The following is a 19,981-nucleotide window of genomic DNA, read 5'->3' as shown; positions in this document are numbered from 1 at the left end:
ATTTCTTTCTCTTGCCTGATTGCCCTAGCCAGAACTTCCAACACTATGTTGAATAGGAGTGGTGAGAGAGGGCATCCCTGTCTTGTGCCAGTTTTCAAAGGGAATTTTTCCAGTTTTTGCCCATTCAGTATGATATTAGCTGTGGGTTTGTCATAAATAGCTCTTAGATAATGAACTATTTAAATGGCGAAAGATTACTGTGGAAAGAATTAAAGTTAGAACTCTAGAGGGCCCTTGTAACTACAGGACTTAAGTAGTACATATCATACCAAGAGAACTTACAGGAACTCCCTTCAGAGATAAACCTCATATCAATCCTGCCTAGAAGGAGATGAATGAAAAAAGTGTGATTTCATTTAGATGAAAATTTAATTAGATAACTTGGTTACAAACAGCATCTTTGTTATTTCTTTCCCGAAATATTTGATACTTCTTTTATAGTTACTGAGATTAGCTAAAAATGTCAATCTAGGTTTGATTTGATGCTATATAATATATTCCTCCAATCTGACCTTCTGGCCAATCTGACTTTTATAGCCAGTATTCACAGTGGTCTAGTTTTCAACAGCAGCTCCAGAAATTATATTTCTTCTATGATGTTTTCTTAGATTTATCAACTTCCACAAGTATATCCCATTCTTTACCATGTAAAATGTTTAACAATTATTCATATTTACAAATAGTTCATAAGTATGCTTATCACTAAATTGGTCATATATTGTATGTCTGCCCATTTACAATCCCATATGGCAAGGTCTAGCCAACTTATCGCAGAGTACCTCACTAAAAACTGTAAATAAACATTTTTATTTTATTTTTCTTTTTTGTAAATAAGCATTTTTAAGTAAAAAAAATGGAAGGGGACACTTTCAAAAAGGTACTGAAGTCCAAGAATAATAAACTATTTTAAAGGCTGTGCTAAAAACACTCTTTGCCCTTAGTAATACTCCTATATCAAGAAGGTCAAATGTGCCGTCTAAACCTGTGTAGGCCAGGACAGCTGGGTCAATTGCTTCTTGCTGGGTTGCAAAATTTCTTTGGCTGTGGAAGAACAATCTAAAAACTTAGCTCTAATGTCCACACCACTATCAAGCAGACTTTTAGAAGCCAATGTTTTCAAGATCCTTCTTTGGCCTTTAAAGACAACAGCAGCCACATTCCAGAGACCCTAAAATAAGCCCAGCTAGTCCAGGTATCAAATGGGAGAAAACTTATCTTTTCTCTTTCCTCCCCTCTTACTTCTCTCCTTTTCTTAATCTCCTTCACCTCATCACTACTTCAGTTCTCTTCTTTTAAATTTTGTGATATTGTGTCTTATAAATCTCAAATCCTTGATACAAAAAAATTTCTGAGACAGGGTCTCGCTCTGTTGCCAGGGCTGTTCATTAACTCTTGGGCTCAAAAAGCCTCTGTCTCAGCCTTCCAAGTAGCTGGGACTACAGCTACATGCCACTACAGCCAGTTTGATACAAAATTTTATGGGAATGACATTGTGTAAGGAAGTTACAACAACAAAACTAGCATACTTTAAAAATGTAATTTAGCGATCATCAATCTGTGAAGAACCATCTTAGAGAAAATAAAGGAGGCCAACTGTCTGAATCATTCCTCATACCCTCCACAAAGTGAAGGATGGTATATTGTTTAAAACAGTTTTGGCTAGGCATGGTGGCTCACACCTGTAGTCCCAGCACTTTGAGAGGCCGAGGTGGGAGGATCGCTTGAGTCCAGGAGAACCTGTGCAACACAGTGAGACCCCATCTCTATTTGTAAAATAAATAAAAGCACCAGCTTTGGAGTCAGACAGACCAGGGCTTGCATACCAGCTCTGCTGATGCATACAACCCACAGTGGGGTATCTAACCTAACTATAAGCATATGTACTCATCTATAGTATTGGGAGTACCACCTACCTTATAAGGTTTTGTAAAGATTAAAGGAGATAAGCCCTTGGAATTGCTCCTGACTTTGTTGTTGTTAAGGCAACAGTGTAACACACAGCAACTGCCTCAAGGAGGGAAAAAAAAAAAAACCACTCAAAAAGTACTTATTCCTCACTGATCACAGCCCTCCCCACCCCCAGTACCTTATAGGAGGAAAGCAGCTTGGTTAAAAATGTTTTTGAACTAGCAAGATTCTGGAGCTTGTTTGTAAGTCTAACTGCAGAAAATTCCCTCTCTAATGTTCAGAATCCCAAGGATTCTTAAATTCAGGAGCTATATGAATAAAATAGTATGCAACCAGTTAAGATGGAAGAGAATCATCCTTGTAGGTAAGACCAATCAAGAGTTGTAGGACACTCACTCTCATTAAGCAACTTGGAGTAACTGTTCTCTTGCTGTCTCTCTGGTTGTTTGTTTGTTTGTTTTTTGCCTCCAAAAGAAGAAATATGACTAAAGCATGGATAAGAGACTAAAGCATGGATGAGAGACACATAGTTCCTGAAAATCTTCTCCAGTGAATAACGACTAAATTTAGATGCCCTTCTGCCCACTCCATCTGCAGCTGCGCTGCTGACTCATTCACAACTGAAGCATGGTAGATGAGCAGATTCGCCCACTTATAAAACTGTGTCCAGGGACATGAACTTCAACACCATGCCTCTACACAGCGCTATGCTAAATCTTCCAGAGAGATACGTCTTTCCTTTTCTTGGGAAGCAGGCTAAACAAGCTTTTGATGTTACCCATGATAATGGGGAAATTCTTTGCATTTGGCCCAGATTCCTTCTGATGTAGTTTAAGTCCATTTCCTCCTATTTTGCATCCCTGAAGACACATCAAATTTTACTAAAGTAACAACATGTTCTAAGCTCCTTAAGAAATAGAGATATAACTTAATTACTAGTATGAAGGAACTATTTAGAAAAACTGCCAGGTAATAAATTAAAGCTTCCTAACATCAGCATGTCACATTTGTTTGGCAATGACAATCTCCAAGGAAAAATACTTGATTTTATCAATAATCTGGGGAAAGAGCACTGTGATCTCACTACCGTACCTGATATTGCTCTCTCCATATCAAAGGCAAAAGTGGCTGATGATCAATCAGGGCCAGGGTTAAATCTGGCAGTGCAGAGAAGGCCTCACAAAACAAAGCCTCCTCGGTTCCCAAAATAGCCTGCAACTGTTGCCAGCAGCAAGTGCCAGCTTTCAGAGCTGACCTTGCTGTTGTGTCTCAGAATATCACTAATACTACCTGCCTTGGCCTCAGAACAACTCTTCCCCATAAAACCCAGCTCCAGGTGTCTGGGCATATGTTACACTAGAAGCTGGGCTTAGTGCAGCCTAACACCTACTTGTTTGGATTTTTCAGCCCACGCTTTCCTTGATTTCAACAAATCATGTGGATAAAATTGTTGAGGGAGTATATCAAAAAAACACTACCGAAAGAGTAAAAAGGCAGTCCATAGAGTGAGAGAAAATTATTTGCACATCAGTGCTCACTTCGGCAGTACATATACTACAACTGGAACAATACAGAGATTGGTATGGCCCCTACGTAAGGATGACAAGCAAATTCATGAAGCATTCCATATTTTTTATAAGCAAAAATATATGCATGTAATAAATTTTTTAAATTTGTAAATCATATATCTGTTAAGGGATTAATAGCCAGAATATATCGAGAAATCCTAAAACTCAACAACAAAAAATAAACAACAGGATTCAAATATGGGCAAAAAAGATTTGAATGGACATGTCTCCAAAGATATACAAATGGCCAATGAGCACATGAAAAAATGCTCAATGTCACTAATCATTAGGGAAATGAAAATCAAAACTACAATGAGATAGCACCTTATACCTATTAGGATGGCTATTATCCAAAAAACAAAATAGGTCTGTAGTCCCAGTTATTTGGGAGGCTAAGAAGGGAGGATCGCTTGAGCCCAGGTGATCGAGGCTGCAGTGAGCTATGATAGCACCACTGCACTCAAGCCTGGGCAACAAGCAAGACCCGTCTCTAAAAATAAATAATAAAATATAAAAATAAAATTTTAGCATGCAAGGAAATATTTTTAAAGTGCTGGCTGGGCACGATGGGTCACACCTGTAATCTCAGCACTTTGGGAGGCCGAGGTGGGTGGATCATGAGATCAGGAGATTGAGACCATCCTAGCCAACATGGTGAAACCCCATCTCTACTAAAATACAAAAAATTAGCTGGGCGTGGTGGCACGTGCCTGTAGTCCCAGCTACTTGGGAGGCTGAGGCAGGGGAATCGCTTGAACCTATGAGGTGGAGGTTGCAGTGAGCCAAGATCATGCCACTACTCTCTAGCCTGGTGACAGAGGAAGACTCCATCTCAAAAAAAAAAAAAAAAAGTGTTGGCAAGGAATTAAAATCCTTGTGCACTGCTCAGGGGAATGTAAAATGGTATAGCCTCTATGGAAAACTGTATGGAAGTTCCTCAAAAAATTAAAAATAGACTTACCATTTCTATTTTCTATTCAAAAATAGGATTCTTCTGGGTATATACTCAAAATAATTGATGCCTGTCGTAATGGCTCATGCCTGTAATCCTAGCACTTCGGTAGGTTGAGGCGAGTGGACTGCTTGATCTCAGGAGTTCAAGACCAGCCTGGGCAACATGGCGAAATTTTGTCTCTACTAAAAATACAAAACATTAGCTGTGTGTGGTGGCATGCGCCTGTAATCCCAGCTACTCAGGAGGCTGAGGCACAAGAATTGCTTGAGCCTAGGAGGTGGAGGTTCCAGTGAGCAGAGACTCTACTCCAGCCTAGGGGATAGAATGAGACTCTATCTCAAAAAAAAAAAAAAAAAAAAAAAGAAATAATAATAGTCATAACTGAAAGCAGGGTCTCTCAAAGAGGTATGTGTACACCCATGTTCACAGCAGCCTTATTCACAACAGCTACAATGTGGAAGCAACTGAAGAGCCCATTGATGGGTGAATGGACAAGTAAAATATGGTATATACATTTAATGTATATATCTACCAGAGGGAGTACGGCCCTGATAACACCTTGATTTTAAACTTCTGGCCTCCAGAACTGTGGAAGAATGATTGAATAATTTTGTTTTAGGCCACCAAGTTTGTGTTAATTTGCTGCAGAAGCCACAGGAAACTAATAAACTTGCCATAGAATAGAGAATCAGAACCTAGAGAGTCTGCCATATCCTCAATCCTTACTAATAACTGAAAATCACAGCTGTAACTGATCCCTTCTTTGACAGATGAAAAGTGATCAATAAATTTATCATACGACTTTTTAAAAGATAACTACATTAAGTAGAAAGTTTTAGAAACTGTTTAACCAATCTCTGGCTCAAATAGCAAAACCCTGAAAGAACTAATCATGGTTCTCACATGAGGCATTTTACTGAAGGTATTCTGGCTGAGGACTGAAACTGGGATAGAAATACTGATTGATGAGGTCCCTGTGAAACCCAACATTTCTAAGTTCAAAGTCCTCTTGCCCCAACTAGGCGGCCAAGAAATCATATGCCAAGAAATTATACAGCTGTCCCTCAGTATCCATAGAGAACTGGTTGCAGGACTCCCTGCAGATACCAAAATCCACTGAGGGTCAAGTTCCTTAAATAAAATGGTATAGTATTTGCATATAACCTATGCACATCCTTCCAAATACTTTATATCATCTCTAGATTACCCAAAATGCCTAAAATAATGTAAATACTACATAAATCATCATTATACTATACTGTTTTTGTTTGTATTATTTTTATTAATATTAAATTTTTATTTTTTATTTTTCCCAAATATTTTCAATCTGCAGTTGGTTGAATCCATGGATGCAGAATCCACGGATACAGAGGGCCAGTGGTACAAATAAATTAAAGGTGATAAAGGACTCAGTAAATCTGGCAATCTCCACCATCAGATCTTCACTACATGAAGGCTTTAACCTATTAGTAGTTAAGATTGACTGATCCAGAGCTTGAGTCAGTCCTTCCAAGTACCTGTCTCTTCATTCCAATCATGATATAATATAACTATTGCTTAAGTAGGAATCATCACAGCAGTCTGCTCCAACATGACAGGTGACCCCAGCAACTGTCTGCACTGTGTGAAAGACTCATAACCCCATTGGCAGAGACAGTTTGGCTCTCAGATGGTGAGAACTATATCTGATTATGTACTCAGTGATCAGGCAGGCTCTGGACACAGAACTGTACCCTTTCAAGAGAGACAGCCGAGAGAGCAGAAGTAAAGAATTTTCCATGAAGTGTCATACTGATTAAGATTTTGTTCTCAGTAAACTGGCATATTACCTCAAGACTGCAAATGCTTACAAGTTGGGACCAAAGAACATCTTCCTTCAAGTAAGAGCAAGCATCATATTGCCTAAGGGTTAACAGTACTTATGTGTCAAAAATGTGTTCATTTTGGATTCTAACAAGCACTTCACTTCAAATAACTTTTCCCTCAATCTTCTCTATTCTCCATGCTTTTATTCACCTAAATGAAGAAAAACTCATTCGGCTGTCTTACAAATTGGCAACTTTTGCACTATGGTTATACATGTCTGATCTCTTATCATCAAATCATGTTTTTTGAAAGTTGAGGAGAAAGAAGATGAAGAATGAGATCAGAAAATGAAATCTGCATTTTCTCAAAGCTCATGAGTCATCTTCAAACAGAAGTTGTATGTTCCAGTCTCCAAATCTCTACTTTGTTACTCACTGATAATTCTAATTTTGAGGAATAAATGTGGCCTACTAATTGTGATAAAAATCCCAAGTATGACTTTCTTTCAGATGAAAGGTGAGATAGCTGAGTAACTCTGACACTTGAATATAAGAAAGTCCTGTTGAAATTGCCTTCTTACAAATTCTGCACATAAGAGCTAAGACACACTAAGTAATGGAATGATACACCTTTACAGACTTGATCAAAGACATTCCTTGGAAAAAGTCTATTATAACAAAGCAGTAAAGGAAAAAAAGAATATGGAAGCTGGAGAGATAAGCATTAGGACTTTTCATGTTACAGATGAAGAAACTCAGCCTTGGAAAAGTTAAATGATTCTTATTTAAGGTCATATATTCAGTCACAGAACCACCTAAATGCTTTCTACCTACCAATTTAGAGGTGTCCAAAATAGAGTTCATGGCCAGGGTCAAGAAACTACTTGCTTCATGGAACATTTTCAATGCTTAATACCATCTCCCTAAAAATAGCTTTATTTTAGTATATACAGTGTTAACTGATATTAGTCTACCCCTCCAAAAATTTTATATGAGGAATGTGGCCAATTGATCAATTTAAGTTGGTTACTCCTAACTAGATTAAATGCAAAACACAAAGATCTCATTAAATTGCTTTGGTTACCACTCTGTTTATTAGCATGAGTCTGGATTAGAAACCTCCTTCCTATCTTGGCTACCTGTCTTAATCACAGCCCCCCAATGGTCTACCCTGCTGCCAAGTTGGCATGTACAGTAAATTGTTGTCCCATGGAGAGGGATTTTTCTATTTAACTCCAGATCACTCTGTGCCCATAAACAAGTGTTTCACAAGCCACAAGAGCACAGCCTGAAAGCTATGGCATGGGCAATGCTCCATAGCTATTAAGTAAGTCCAGGGAAAAGAAGGAAGGCAATTCTGGGATCTGAGTTGAGTAAGGAGTGAATGCCACAAAGAAATTACAGGCAGTTTAAATCTGCAGAAAGTATAAATCAGCACACCAAATATTATCCCTAAAAGGAATATTAAATAAAAGGTTATTATTTTTCCCAGCATATTTTCATCGAGTTTTATATAGTTAAAGCTAATAATATATTATTAGTCCATAACACTTATTGTCATGTCCTCCCACAGGTAGAGTACTACATGGTAGAAGACATGAGAGAAAGCAGTTAAATAACCCTACGCAGTACAGTATACAGTTAAGAGCACAGACTATGAAGTAAGACTTCCTGAGTTCAAATCCCAGGTCTACCAGTTAAGTAGTTTTGTGTTCTCAGAACAAGTTATTTCTGTCTGCTTCGGGTTCCTCATCTGTTAAATTATCATACCAATCATAAGAACTACTTCACGGGGTTACAATTAGGATTAAATGAGCTAATGTACATAAAAACACTTCGTGCCTGGCACACGGTTAAATGTTATGTGTTAGCTGCTATTATTATATTACCCTTGTATAACCTCCAGAGTTAACAAGGGACCCTCCTTTCTACACAAGAGCAAAAATGATATACTTGAACATAAATATAGTTCTACATAAGTAATGTTATACTTAAATATAAATATGAGCTCTATGTAAGTTCCTATACATGTAAACAGATCACAGTCAGGTTTCATTCATAAGAGATGAAAGTTAATTAAAGTTAGGATTAGAGGAAAGGAAAAACAATGGGCCAGGGCTCCTACAGCTGACTCCTATAGCTGGTAAAGGAAGTTGAGGGGCTTTAGACTGCGTTTTACCATAACAGAGTCACTGGCTGCTGAGGGTCCATCAAGTCTAATAGTTAGCACAAGCAGAAAATCTAAGAAGATAAAGTACTGGATCTGACACTGACTCACATTACCAAAGAACAGGTTAAGAATTTGTCCCAGTAATTAGTGTTCCCTGACTGTAATGTGCATTTCCATTTATTCACGTAACAAATATTTACTAAGGCCTGTACTATGCCAGACATGGTCCTCAGGTGGAGATGTAGTAATAAAAAATGATTAAGACTTTACCATTTAGTGGTGGAAAGAGACATGTAAATGATACAATGCAACAGAAATAATCACTAATATAAAATGAGAGATAAGTACAAAGCGTTGCAGTGCAGAGTAAGAAGTTGCTAACTTGGTCTAGGAGTGACAGGAAAAACCTCCCAGTATAAACATTATTTGGGCTGGGTGCGGTGGCTCACGCCTGTAATCTCAGCACTTTGGGAGGCCAAGGTGGGCAGATCATAAGGTCAGGAGATAGAGACCATCCTGGCTAACACAGCGAAACCCAGTCTCTACTAAAAAAATACAAAAAATTAGCCGGGTGTGGTGGCACATGCCTTTAGTCCCAGCTACTTAGAAGGCTGAGGCAGGAGAACCACTTCAAGCTGGGAGTTGCAGTGAGCCAAGACGCACCACTGCACTCCAGCCTGGGTGACAGAGTGAGACTCCATCTCAAAAAAATAATAATAAAAATTTAAAAAATAAAAATAAAAATAATTATTTAACTGAGTTATAAAGAAGAAAGAACACTGAAACAGCAGCAAATGAAGAGATCTGAAGCAAAGAGAGTAACATAGGCAAAGGTCTGGAGGAGAGAGAAAATGTCCATTTTTTGGAATAGTGAGAATTCTATGCATGCATAGATTAAGAAAGGGGTGGGGGCATGCATAGAAATTTAAGTAGGGCTTCATTTGCCATACTGAGGAATTGGAACTTTACCCTATAGGCTAATGGAAAATAGAAGGCATTGTGGCTGGTAGGGTATGTTGACAGTCATGAAGGTCCCTATATCCCACCCATGATAAAGAGTTTCACTCACCTTTATCCTGAAGACAACAGGGAGGTATTGAGGTTTTTAAACCAGAGAGTGATACTATCAGAATTGTATCTTAGAATGATAATTGCAGTGGGAATATGAAGATTGAACCACTGGGAGGGAAAACTCATGAGAGACACCAGTGAAGAAATTGTAATCCAGGCTAGAGAGGATGAGGTCTTGAAGTAAGGTACTGGCAGCTAAGACATTGGGGAGGACATGGATTTGAGAAGTACCCCTGAGGCAGAATGAACCGAACGGGGTCACTTATTAGAATGTCAGTGGTGAGAAAGGATAACATGGAGATTGTTAAGAGCTTAGGACCATGGGTGAATTGTGACACCACTTAGACAAAACAGGGAATATAAGGAAATCTCAGAAGTCTTTTCTGTTTCTGATTCCCAACTAGTGCTAATTTCTCTTAAAGCCTAAGTGACTTACACTCAGGAACTATATTTGAGCAGCAAACTAACAAGTACTGTTGCCCTTTCCATATTAAATAATCCTAAAGTGAGCCTAGAGAAATCAGTGCCAACCAGCTCAGCCTCACAGCTGTTCCCTGCCCCACAGCAAAGTCCTGGTTGGGTCAGTGTCATGAATACCATGGCATGGGCCTGGCAAGGCATTACTGTACAGCAGCCCACACAACAGGGGAATTGAGGTTACAGTATAAAGTCTCCACTACAGCTGAAATCTCTTTAAAGGTATGTGTTAGTGATAACAATGGTAACTTTACAACTCAAGAGGACACCCCCAATTTCTTCTCGAAAATTGAAATCTTTGGAATAGAAAATGAGTTGGTAAATCAAAAATAGACTGTTTGGCCCATATGGTATTTTAAAATTAAAGATTTTTTTGCACACAAAAATTCTATATTTGAAACTCCTTTTAAAAAATTAGATTACCTCGGCCGGGCGCGGTGGCTCAAGCCTGTAATCCCCAGCACTTTGGGAGGCCGAGACGGGCGGATCATGAGGTCAGGAGTTCGAGACCATCCTGGCTAACACGGTGAAACCCCGTCTCTACTAAAAAATACAAAAAGCTAGCCGGGCGAGGTGGTTGGCGCCTGTAGTCCCAGCTACTTGGGAGGCTGAGGCAGGAGAATGGTGTAAACCCGGGAGGCGGAGCTTGCAGTGAGCTGAGATCCGGCCACTGCACTCCAGCCCGGGCGACAGAGCGAGACTCCGTCTCAAAAAAAAAAAAAAAAAAAAAAAAAAAATTAGATTACCTTACAACACTGGGGCCAGATTCCCACAAAGCAACAACTGGTTGGAGCTGAGTGGCAGCTGCCTTCTTTAGGCAGAATATGCATTTCTCAGTGCCCCAGGCCCCATCTCTCTCTACTGTGTTGTATCAAGCCTGCTTTATTAATTTATATTACCTGCCCATCCCCTTTACTTATTTTCCCAAAAAATTTTATTATGAAGATGTTCAAACACAGAAAAGTTGAAAGAAGTTCACAGTGACCCTCCCCCCTGCATATACCCACACAAGCTATCGTCCACCATTAATGTTGTACTTGCTTTGTCATGCATGCATCCCTTCATCCATTCATCCCATTTCAGACATTAGTAATAATTTCTCCAAATACTTCACTATAAACTAGAGGTCAATACCTCTTTACAGTATTATTTTTCTTTTGAAGTAAAATTTACATATAGTGAAAAGCACAAATATTAAGTATACATTCATTAAGTTTGACAAATGCCTATATATGTTATCCCTCATTGTAGGTGTTTGAGTTGCATCTCTCAGGCATCTGACCCCTTGGACAGAGAATTGTTTTTCTACATTGCTCTGACCTCAGCATTGTCCGAGGCCAAGGAAATGCTGGCTATAAGCAGAAACATAGTTGACCTCTCTTAAAGCTGCACCTTGTTTCTGCTAGGCCTTAACAGTCCAAATCTGGGTATAATAAATTTTGGATATCTGATAATATAAATTCACTATTGAGGCTGAAAACAGAAGACACGCTAGAAATTAAGACTTTAGAAATCTAAATAAATTGGTTTTTTCCTGAAAGCATCAAGCACAATGATACAACAAAACATGGCCTATAGTTCAAACTTCAGACTGCTACGTCCTAGAAGAAGGGAAGTAGAATGAAAAATACAAACCAATAAATAACACAAACATCCCTTGAGGTCACAAATAGAAGAGTTAGATTCCACTCTCCCTGACTAGTTTAGTGGTAGTACCAAGGTCACAAGAAAAGCTTCTGTGATTTGGTTGGTAAGAGAAGGCATTCCTAAGCCAAGGAAAATATCAGGAATAGCAAAAAGGTAGAAACCTCATGGTCCAAAAGTAGAATATGGACAGATAAAAACCTGAAAGAGACTCAAGATTCACTGTTAAGGCAAAGACTTTCCACACAGCCTGGCAAAGCAATGGCATCCCTTTATGGAAATGAAAATGAGAAACGCCCCCTGTCTCCTTTGATGGTAAGTGCTTACTTGCCTGCAATCAAATCCCAGCCTCCTGGAGCACTTCGCTGGCAGGGTGCTCAGAATTAGGTGAAGCTTGCCAAGACAGAAAATTTCAGATGCTGTCGCAGAGGCACCAAAGGTTAAGGAAAGAGTGTGTGTTACCTTGCTTTCAATCTGTCTCAAATGTCTCATTTATAGAGTGTCCTCAAGCCCAAACTCTGAACAACTGTGTATGTAGGACAGAAGTAGAGGAGAAATTTCAGAATAGAATGGAGGATGTTATAAGATGCTGTACAGGCAAAAGAGTCTGACTTTAATGTCACAGCCCATCCTAATCTTTCCACAGCTAAGTTCCCTAGCTATACAAGAGAAACACCAAATTTAACCTTTTTTTAATTTCAGGGTTGATGTGAGGACACAAGACGACAAATAAGAAAACAGACTTTTAAAAAGATAACTAGTACATAACTCCAAGTATTGCTATTAACATATGATATTCTTCGTGTTAATAAAACAAAATATACTGTGAGGCAGTAGAGTGCATTGATTTAGAGCAAACTTTCTCTGTAAAGAGCCAAATAGAAAGTACTTTATTTGGGAGACCAAGGTGAATGACTTGCTTGAGGCCAGGAGTTCAAGACCAGCCTGAGCAACATGGCAAGAACCTATATCTACAAAAAAAGAAAAAAAAATTTTTAAATTAACCAGGCATGGTGGTGCATAACTGTAGTTCCTAGCTACTCAGGAGGCTGAGATGAAAAAATTGCTTAAACCCAGGAGGTCAAAACTGCAGTGAAGCATGATTGTGCCATTACACTCCAGCATGGGTGACACAGCCTGACCCTGTCTCTAAAAAAACAAGAAGAAAAAAGAGAAAAAAGAAAGAAGTACTTTACACTTTGCAGATCATAGTCTCTTGCAAACATTCAACTCTGTCATTATAATGTAAAAGCAGCTATAGACAATACTAAACCAATGACTATAGCTAGGTTCCAATAAAATTTCATGGACACTAAAAATCTGAATTTCATATAAGTTTCACATATCACAAAATATTTTACTTCTTTTTCAGCTAATTAAAAATGCAAAACTATTTTTGGCTTATAGGTTGTACAAAAACAGGCAGTGAGCTGGATTTGGCCCATGAGCTATCGTTTGCTGACCCCAATTTAGTGCATTGGCCAGAAAGTTTGAATTCAAATGTCAGCTGTGGAACTTAATAGCTATAAGACCTTGTATAAGTTACTTAACTTCTTTCTGCCTCAGTTACCCCATCTATAAAATGGAAATAACAGCAGTATTTATTTCTTAGTATTATTATGAAGATTACATAACTTTGTATGGGCACAGCAGTTGGAACAGTGTTTGGCACAACTTAACTGCTCGTGCATATTGCTGTTAGCTATTATAAACCATTTCCATAACAATCTCTAACAATTCTGCAAGTGTGCCACACTTTCACATGCCTCCATATATTTCCACATGCTGTTTCCTTCGCCTGGAATGTATTTTCCTGCTTAGAGCTTCTATGTGGTCTGAAAGACTTAGTTTAAACATTACCTTCTCTATGAAGCCTGCCTTGATTATTCTTCTCATCCTAGCAGATACTAGCCACTACCACCAGTTTCCCATTACCTATTGTAGTATATTGGATTTTATTGTAGTTATCTTTGATAGGTCAAATTCTCAGCAAGACTCCTTGTAAGTATGTAAGTAGTATGACTTACTAATTGTATCCCCAGGGCCCAGAATAGTGCTCTACACACACAAAGAATATATTTGCTTAATGATATTAACAATACAGAAAACAAGCTAATACATTAATAATGAGGATAGAAATCTCCTAGTTATGCGCCATAAAAAAGAACAAAATCATGTCCTTTCCAGCAACATGGATGCAGCTGGAAGCCATTATCTTAAGTAAATTAACACAGGAACAGAAAACCAAATTCTCCATGTTCTCACTTATAAGTGTGAGCTAAACATTGGGTATTCAGGGGCATAAAGATGGCAACAGTAGACACTGGGGACTACTAGAGTGGGGAGGGAGGGAGAGAGAAAGGGAGAGGGGCCAGGGATGAAAAACTAACTGTTGGGTACTACACTCACTAACTGGGTGATGGGATCAGTCATATCCCAAACTTCAGCATCACACGATATACTCATGTAACAAACTTGTACATGTGCCCCCTGAATCTAAAGTTGAAATTATAAAAAATAAATGAAATAAGATCTTTTTAACCCATCATCAAGGAAAAACACATCGGCCGAGCACGGTGGCTCACATCTGTAATCCCAGCACTTTGGGAGGCCAAGTCAGGTGTATCACGAGGTCAGGACATTGAGACCATCCTGGCTAACACGGTGAAATCCCATCTCTACTAAAAATACAAAAAATTAGCCGGGCACGGTGGCAGGTGTCTGTAGTCCCAGCGACTCAGGAGGCTGAGGCAGGAGAATGGCTTGAACCCAGGAGGCAGAGCTTGCAGTGAGCCAAGATCGCGCCATTGCACTCCAGCCTGGGCGAAAGAGCTAGATTCCATCTCAAAAAAAAAAAAAAAAAAAAATCAGGCCAGGTGCGGTGGCTCACACCTGTAATCCCAGCATTTTAGGAAGGCAAGGAGGGAAGATTGTTTGAGACCAGCTTGGACAACAAAATGAGACCTCGTCTCTACAAAAAATTAAAAAATTCGCTGGGCACGCTAACACATGCCTGTGGCCCCAGCTACACAGGAGGCTAAGGCAGAGGGATCGCTTAGGCCCAGGAGAACAAGGCTGCAGTAAGCCATGTACGCACCACTATACTCCAGCCCTAGGTGACAGAGTAAGACCCTATCAAAAGAAAAGAAAAGAAAAGAAAAGAAATCTCCTAGTTATATGACAAATGTGAATATAATTAAATATGAAAATAATTTCTAATATCCTATTTTGAGTAAAATTGACCATGTTAATATCCATACCCAGGCATATCCAGTGAGCATCCAGAGTTTGTCTTGGTGCTATTATTAGTTGGTAGCAGATATCTTAGAATCCACACATTGATAATCACAACACTAGCTTTTAGAGATTCAAAAGCTCATCTCCCACCTGAATTTACAAAAAAAAAAAAAAAAAAATCTGTGTTTAGTAGTGAGCGGAAAAGGAAATAAAATAATGAAATGTGAAATTTCCACCAATATAACAATGTATATAGCGAAAAGCAAGAAGTTAACAGAATGAAAGCCCTTTTCTGAGCCTGCTCTTAAACTCTTAAGGAAATAGTCAATCATCAAAAGATTTCACCAAGGCCATTGAGAGAAGTATGCTTTCTCAGCTAGTCAGGATTCTAACTAAAACAGAGTTACTTGGGCAACCTAAGACATCACCCTTGCCACTCTCAACCTGCCAAGGGTGTTGTGCCCCTTTGCTTAGACTTCTGCCAGGCAAGCTATGATACTGTGCCCAAATGATCCTGTGCCAGACACAGCAATCCCTCTGACAGAAGGTTCCTTGTGTCTACTAATTCTAGGCTAACCAGTATGCCTGGCATACTGTCTCCGAAAAAAATCAAAGCTGTTTTGGGAGAACGGGTTAAAGGAGGAAGGGACTCCAACAACTAAATAGTGAATATCTTCCAAAAGGCAATTTAATATCATCAAAATCAATATAATGCTATAATAATGAAGAGAGTCCAGTGAAGATTCAGATCGCAGCCCCTAGGTGACACTAACATGGCAGTGAGGATGAAGTAGGAGCTTTCCATTTTCTAAGTTTTCTAAGTTAATGTCACATATGTAAAAATCCCAGCTGTTTGCTGTGGAAATAATGACATCAGAATCAGTTTGTCCTTGGGTTTTTGGTTTTGCTTCTTTTGTTTCTAATATGTGTGTGCATGTGTGTGTAATACACTGGCTGAGAATTATCCATTTTTCCAGAGGTCTATTTCCCTCTTGCAAGCATGAGATCATATACTATGAAAATCTGCCAAATTTAAGGAATTTGGCAAACTGTCGCCTAAAAAAAATCAAACATATAGAAAATACTTTTTAGCTGGGCGTGGTAGCACACGCCTGTAGTCCCAGCTACTCGGGAGGCTGAGGTGGGAGAATCTCTTGAATCCGGGAGGTGGAGGTTGCAGTGAGCCAAGATTGCGCCACTGCACTCCAGCCTGGGCAACAGGGCAAGACTCCATCTCAAAAGTAAAAAAGAAAATATTTATGTTAGGACTATGCTGTATTCTTGCCAATGCCATTGTTATTACTACCATTGTTATCATGATTTTCTTCGGTGCCAGAAAATAGCTTCATGTATAGTATTTAATTATTGCTGAATTTGAACATTCTCATAATTGCTAACTCATGGGATAGTAACTTTAGACATACTATTATCAACAATTTTTTTCTTCCAACATATTATTTTAATATATCTGATTAAAAGGATTGGGTTTTCTTACATTTTAGAGCTAGATTAATTTCAATGGAATAATATAAGTTATAATGCCATCCTTTCTTCCAAAAAACTCAAATTTTAAATATATCCCCATGTGTCTTCCCAAAAGTCCTCTAAGGAAGGGAAAGGTTGAGGAATATCATAATACTGGTGACAGCAGCCAATATTTTTCTGGTCTATTTGAAGCTGGGCATTTGGACAAGACCTGGCAAGAGAGTAGTGTGAAAAGACAGCCTACTACAAAGCTATGAGAAATTCTAGCATTTAAAAACCATGTAGTAAAGTGAGCAAACGTGGTATAACCAGAGAAGAGAAAAGAAAAAGAAATTTGTCATGGAAGCCATAGGATGAAAGGGTTTCAAGAAAGAGAGAGTGGTTGATGTTGCTAACAGTCAAGTAAGCTAAAGAAAGGAAATGTCAGAATTAGTAATGTAAAGGTCACTGAGGACCTGAGCTTGCAGTGTTTCAGTGCAGTAACGGGGCAAGAGCAAGATAAGAATGGAATGAAGAGTGAAAGGAAATGAGAGCATTGATAAGTCTTGAAAAATGTGGCTAAGAAAGGGAGCAAAGAGACAGAGTGATATATGGAGGCCAGGAAGGGGTCATAAAATGTTGTTGTTGCAAAATCAAAGAGACTTGAGCATGTTTAATCACATTTGGAAGCATTTACGTGAAAAGAAAAGGTTGGCAAATAAGGTTGGATAGCGTGAGTTTAAAGAGAAAGGCTCCAAAACAAAGACAGAAGGATTAGCCTTAAATGGGAAAAACTCTCCACTGCAATAGGAGGGAAGGAAAAGAGAATGCCTCAGACATAGGTAGAGTGGTTTAGAGATAAAATCTGAGCCTGGACAACATGGTGAAACTCCATCTCTACAAAATATGCAAAAATTAGCCAGGCATGATGGCACGCACGTATAGTCCCAGCTACTTGAGAGGGTGAGGTGGGAGGATCACTTGAGCGCCAAAGGTATGGCTTGCAGTGAGCCTAGCCTTGCAGTGTGACACTGCACTTCAGCCTGAGTGACAAAGAGAGACCTTGTCTCAAAAAAAAAAAAAAAAAATAAGAAATTCCCATCTAATTTCTCTGTTTTCTATCTTATCTATGAAGTAGTAGTAATCACAGTAGTAACAGAGGTAGTGGTAGGAGCAATAATATAAGTTAATATTTATTAAGGGCTTACTATATATGGGTGAAACACTGCCCCATATACATTAATTCATTAAATCCTCCTAGCAAGCTAATAAGATAAATATTACTATTATTATCATCATCATCATTTTTAGAAGATTAAGTAACACGCCCAAGGTCACATGGCTAAAAACTAACGAGCCAGCATTCAAATCCAATCAGTCTAGCTCCAGAGCATAATTCTGAACCATTTTATTATACCAATTCTAAATTTAACAACCTACAGGGCAGTAGAGACTTTCACAAGTCTCATGTTAAAGCACTTGTTAAAAGGGTTTTTTTGGTGCAGTGATAAAGACAAAAGCCAGATCAGAGTGGTTGTGGAGTAGGAAGCAAAGCAGCAGGAGGTGATATCAACTGTTAAGAAAAAGAGAGGAAGTAGAATGGTCAGAAGGGTGAGGAGCATACAGAAGAATGAAATGACCATTCCAAAGAAATGAGTGAGTTGGCCAGGGACACACGACTGGGTTTCCAGAAAATGGAAAGGATCTATTTGAATTTGGTGACCATGTGGTTATTCATGGTCACCAAATTCAAATAGATCCTTTAAAGAAGTAAATGGGAAAAAGAATTGGAAGTCCCAATTAGAACTGGTTATAATAGCAGTGACTGAACTAGCAATTCTGTATTATGGCCAAAAAGCCAGATGCATTAGAGGAGGAGCAGATATAGGTGAAATTTGTGTCATGGATACAACTGCGGAAATGGGTGACAGAGCAAGGTGGAGGGAAAAAATCACCCAAATGAGAACATTTTCAGGAACAGTCACCCAAGTGAATGTTGGATGATTTGATAGCAAAATGAGATGGAGAGTAAGTTGTGAGCTAAGTCTTTGATGAATGAGGGGGTTAAAATGTGGCATGAAAATCAAAGGAGCAGCGGTATTCTATTTTTATAAGATGGTATAGGAAATAATGCTCAGGAAGTGACAATGGGGAACAACATGGTCCTAACACTACTTCCTAACACTGAGTTATGTGAGACAAATGAAACCTAAACCACTTGAGAGGGCTTAAGTCTATGACAATAGCAGAACTAATGCTGTGGGTTTCTAACTTCCAAACCAAAGCTCCATCCACTATCAGGTATACTGTAGCCTTTTTCTTCAAATTAATTTTCTTTTTTTTTTTTTTTGAGACAGAGTCTCACTTTGTTGCCCAGGCTGGAGGCGCAGTAGCATCATCTCAGCTCAATGCAACCTCTGCCTCCCGGGTCTAAGTGACTCTCACACCTCAGCCTCCCAAATAGCTGGGATTACAGGCACCCACCACCACACCCAGCTAATTTTTGTAGTTTTAGTAGAGATGGAGTTTCACCATGTTGGCCAGGCTGGTCTTGAATTACCGACCTCAGCTGATCCGCCCACCTCAGTCTCCCAAAGTGCTGGGATTATAGGCATGAGCCACTGGGCCCAGCCCAAATTGATTCTCTTCTCTTCTCTTCTTCTTCTTTTTTTTTTTTTTTAATTTTTTTTTTTTTTGAGATAAGAGTTTCACTCTTGTTACCCAGGCTGGAGTGCAATGGTGCAGTCTCAGCTCTCCGCAATCTCCGCCTCACAGGTTCAAGTGATTTTCCCGCCTCAGCCTCCTGAGTAGCTGGGATTATAGGCATGTGCCACCATGCCTGGCTAATTTTGTATTTTTGGTAGAGATGGGGTTTCTCCATGTTGGTCAGGCTGGTCTTGATCTCCCAACCTCAGGTGATCTGCCCGCCTCAGCCTCCCAAAGTGTTCAGATTGCAGGCGTGAGCCACTGTGCTCAGCCCCAAATTGATTTTCTTAAAGTAATCTAGTAACACAGAGTATATTTTTATTGTTAAGAGAAAATAAAATAAAATCTAACTACAATTTGGTATATATCCTGCTAAAATACTGTCTAGATACTTATGTGCTTACATGTACTTTTCATATATCTTTCAGAATTTTTTTTTTTTCTTTTTTTGAGACGGAGTCTTGCTCTGTCGCCCAGGCTGGAGTGCAGTGGCATGATCTTGGCTGCAATCTCGGCTGGTGCGATCTTGGCAGTGGTGCGATCTCAATGCCACCATGCCCAGCTAATTTTTTTGTATTTTTAGTAGAGATGGGGTTTCACCGTGTTAGCTAGGATGGTCTCGATCTCCTGACCTCATGATCCGCCCGCCTCAACCTCCCAAAGTGCTGGGATTACAGGCATGTGCCACCACGCCTGGCCATCTTCCAGAATTTTTAAAAGTGTAAATGCAGACACATTATATGTACTTCAGTGAGTTTTTCTTTCTACTTACAATATTCTTATAGAATGTTCTTGTGTAGTGTTAATACAGGTTTATGTAGGTCTACCTCTTTTGATTTTTATTTATTTATTTTTTAGAGACAGGGTCGTGCTATGTTTCCCAGACTGGTCTGAAACTCCTGGCCTTAGGTAATCCTCCTGCCTTGGCCTCCCAAAGTGTTGGGATTACAGGAGTGAGCCATCATGCCCAGACCTG

At 39.2% G+C, this 19,981-nt stretch overlaps 1 protein-coding gene and 1 non-coding gene across 11 annotated transcripts in view; one reads left to right on the top strand and one right to left on the bottom strand.

Moving 5' to 3' along the window:
* PPP1R12B (protein phosphatase 1 regulatory subunit 12B) overlaps positions 1-19,981 on the bottom strand; it is a 235,347-nt gene that overhangs the window by 170,853 nt on the left and 44,513 nt on the right. The gene's annotated exons all lie outside the window — the stretch shown is intronic.
* On the top strand, positions 3,439-3,542 carry LOC111522849. Its single transcript, XR_002725359.1, has one exon. It is a non-coding gene; the product is annotated as a U6 spliceosomal RNA (small nuclear RNA).

The sequence above is a fragment of the Piliocolobus tephrosceles genome, chromosome 1, assembly GCF_002776525.5.
Source record: "Piliocolobus tephrosceles isolate RC106 chromosome 1, ASM277652v3, whole genome shotgun sequence".
Lineage (NCBI taxonomy): Eukaryota > Metazoa > Chordata > Mammalia > Primates > Cercopithecidae > Piliocolobus > Piliocolobus tephrosceles.
The sequence above is the reverse complement of the archived record's forward strand: the minus strand, read 5'-3'. Positions and strand labels throughout refer to the sequence as shown.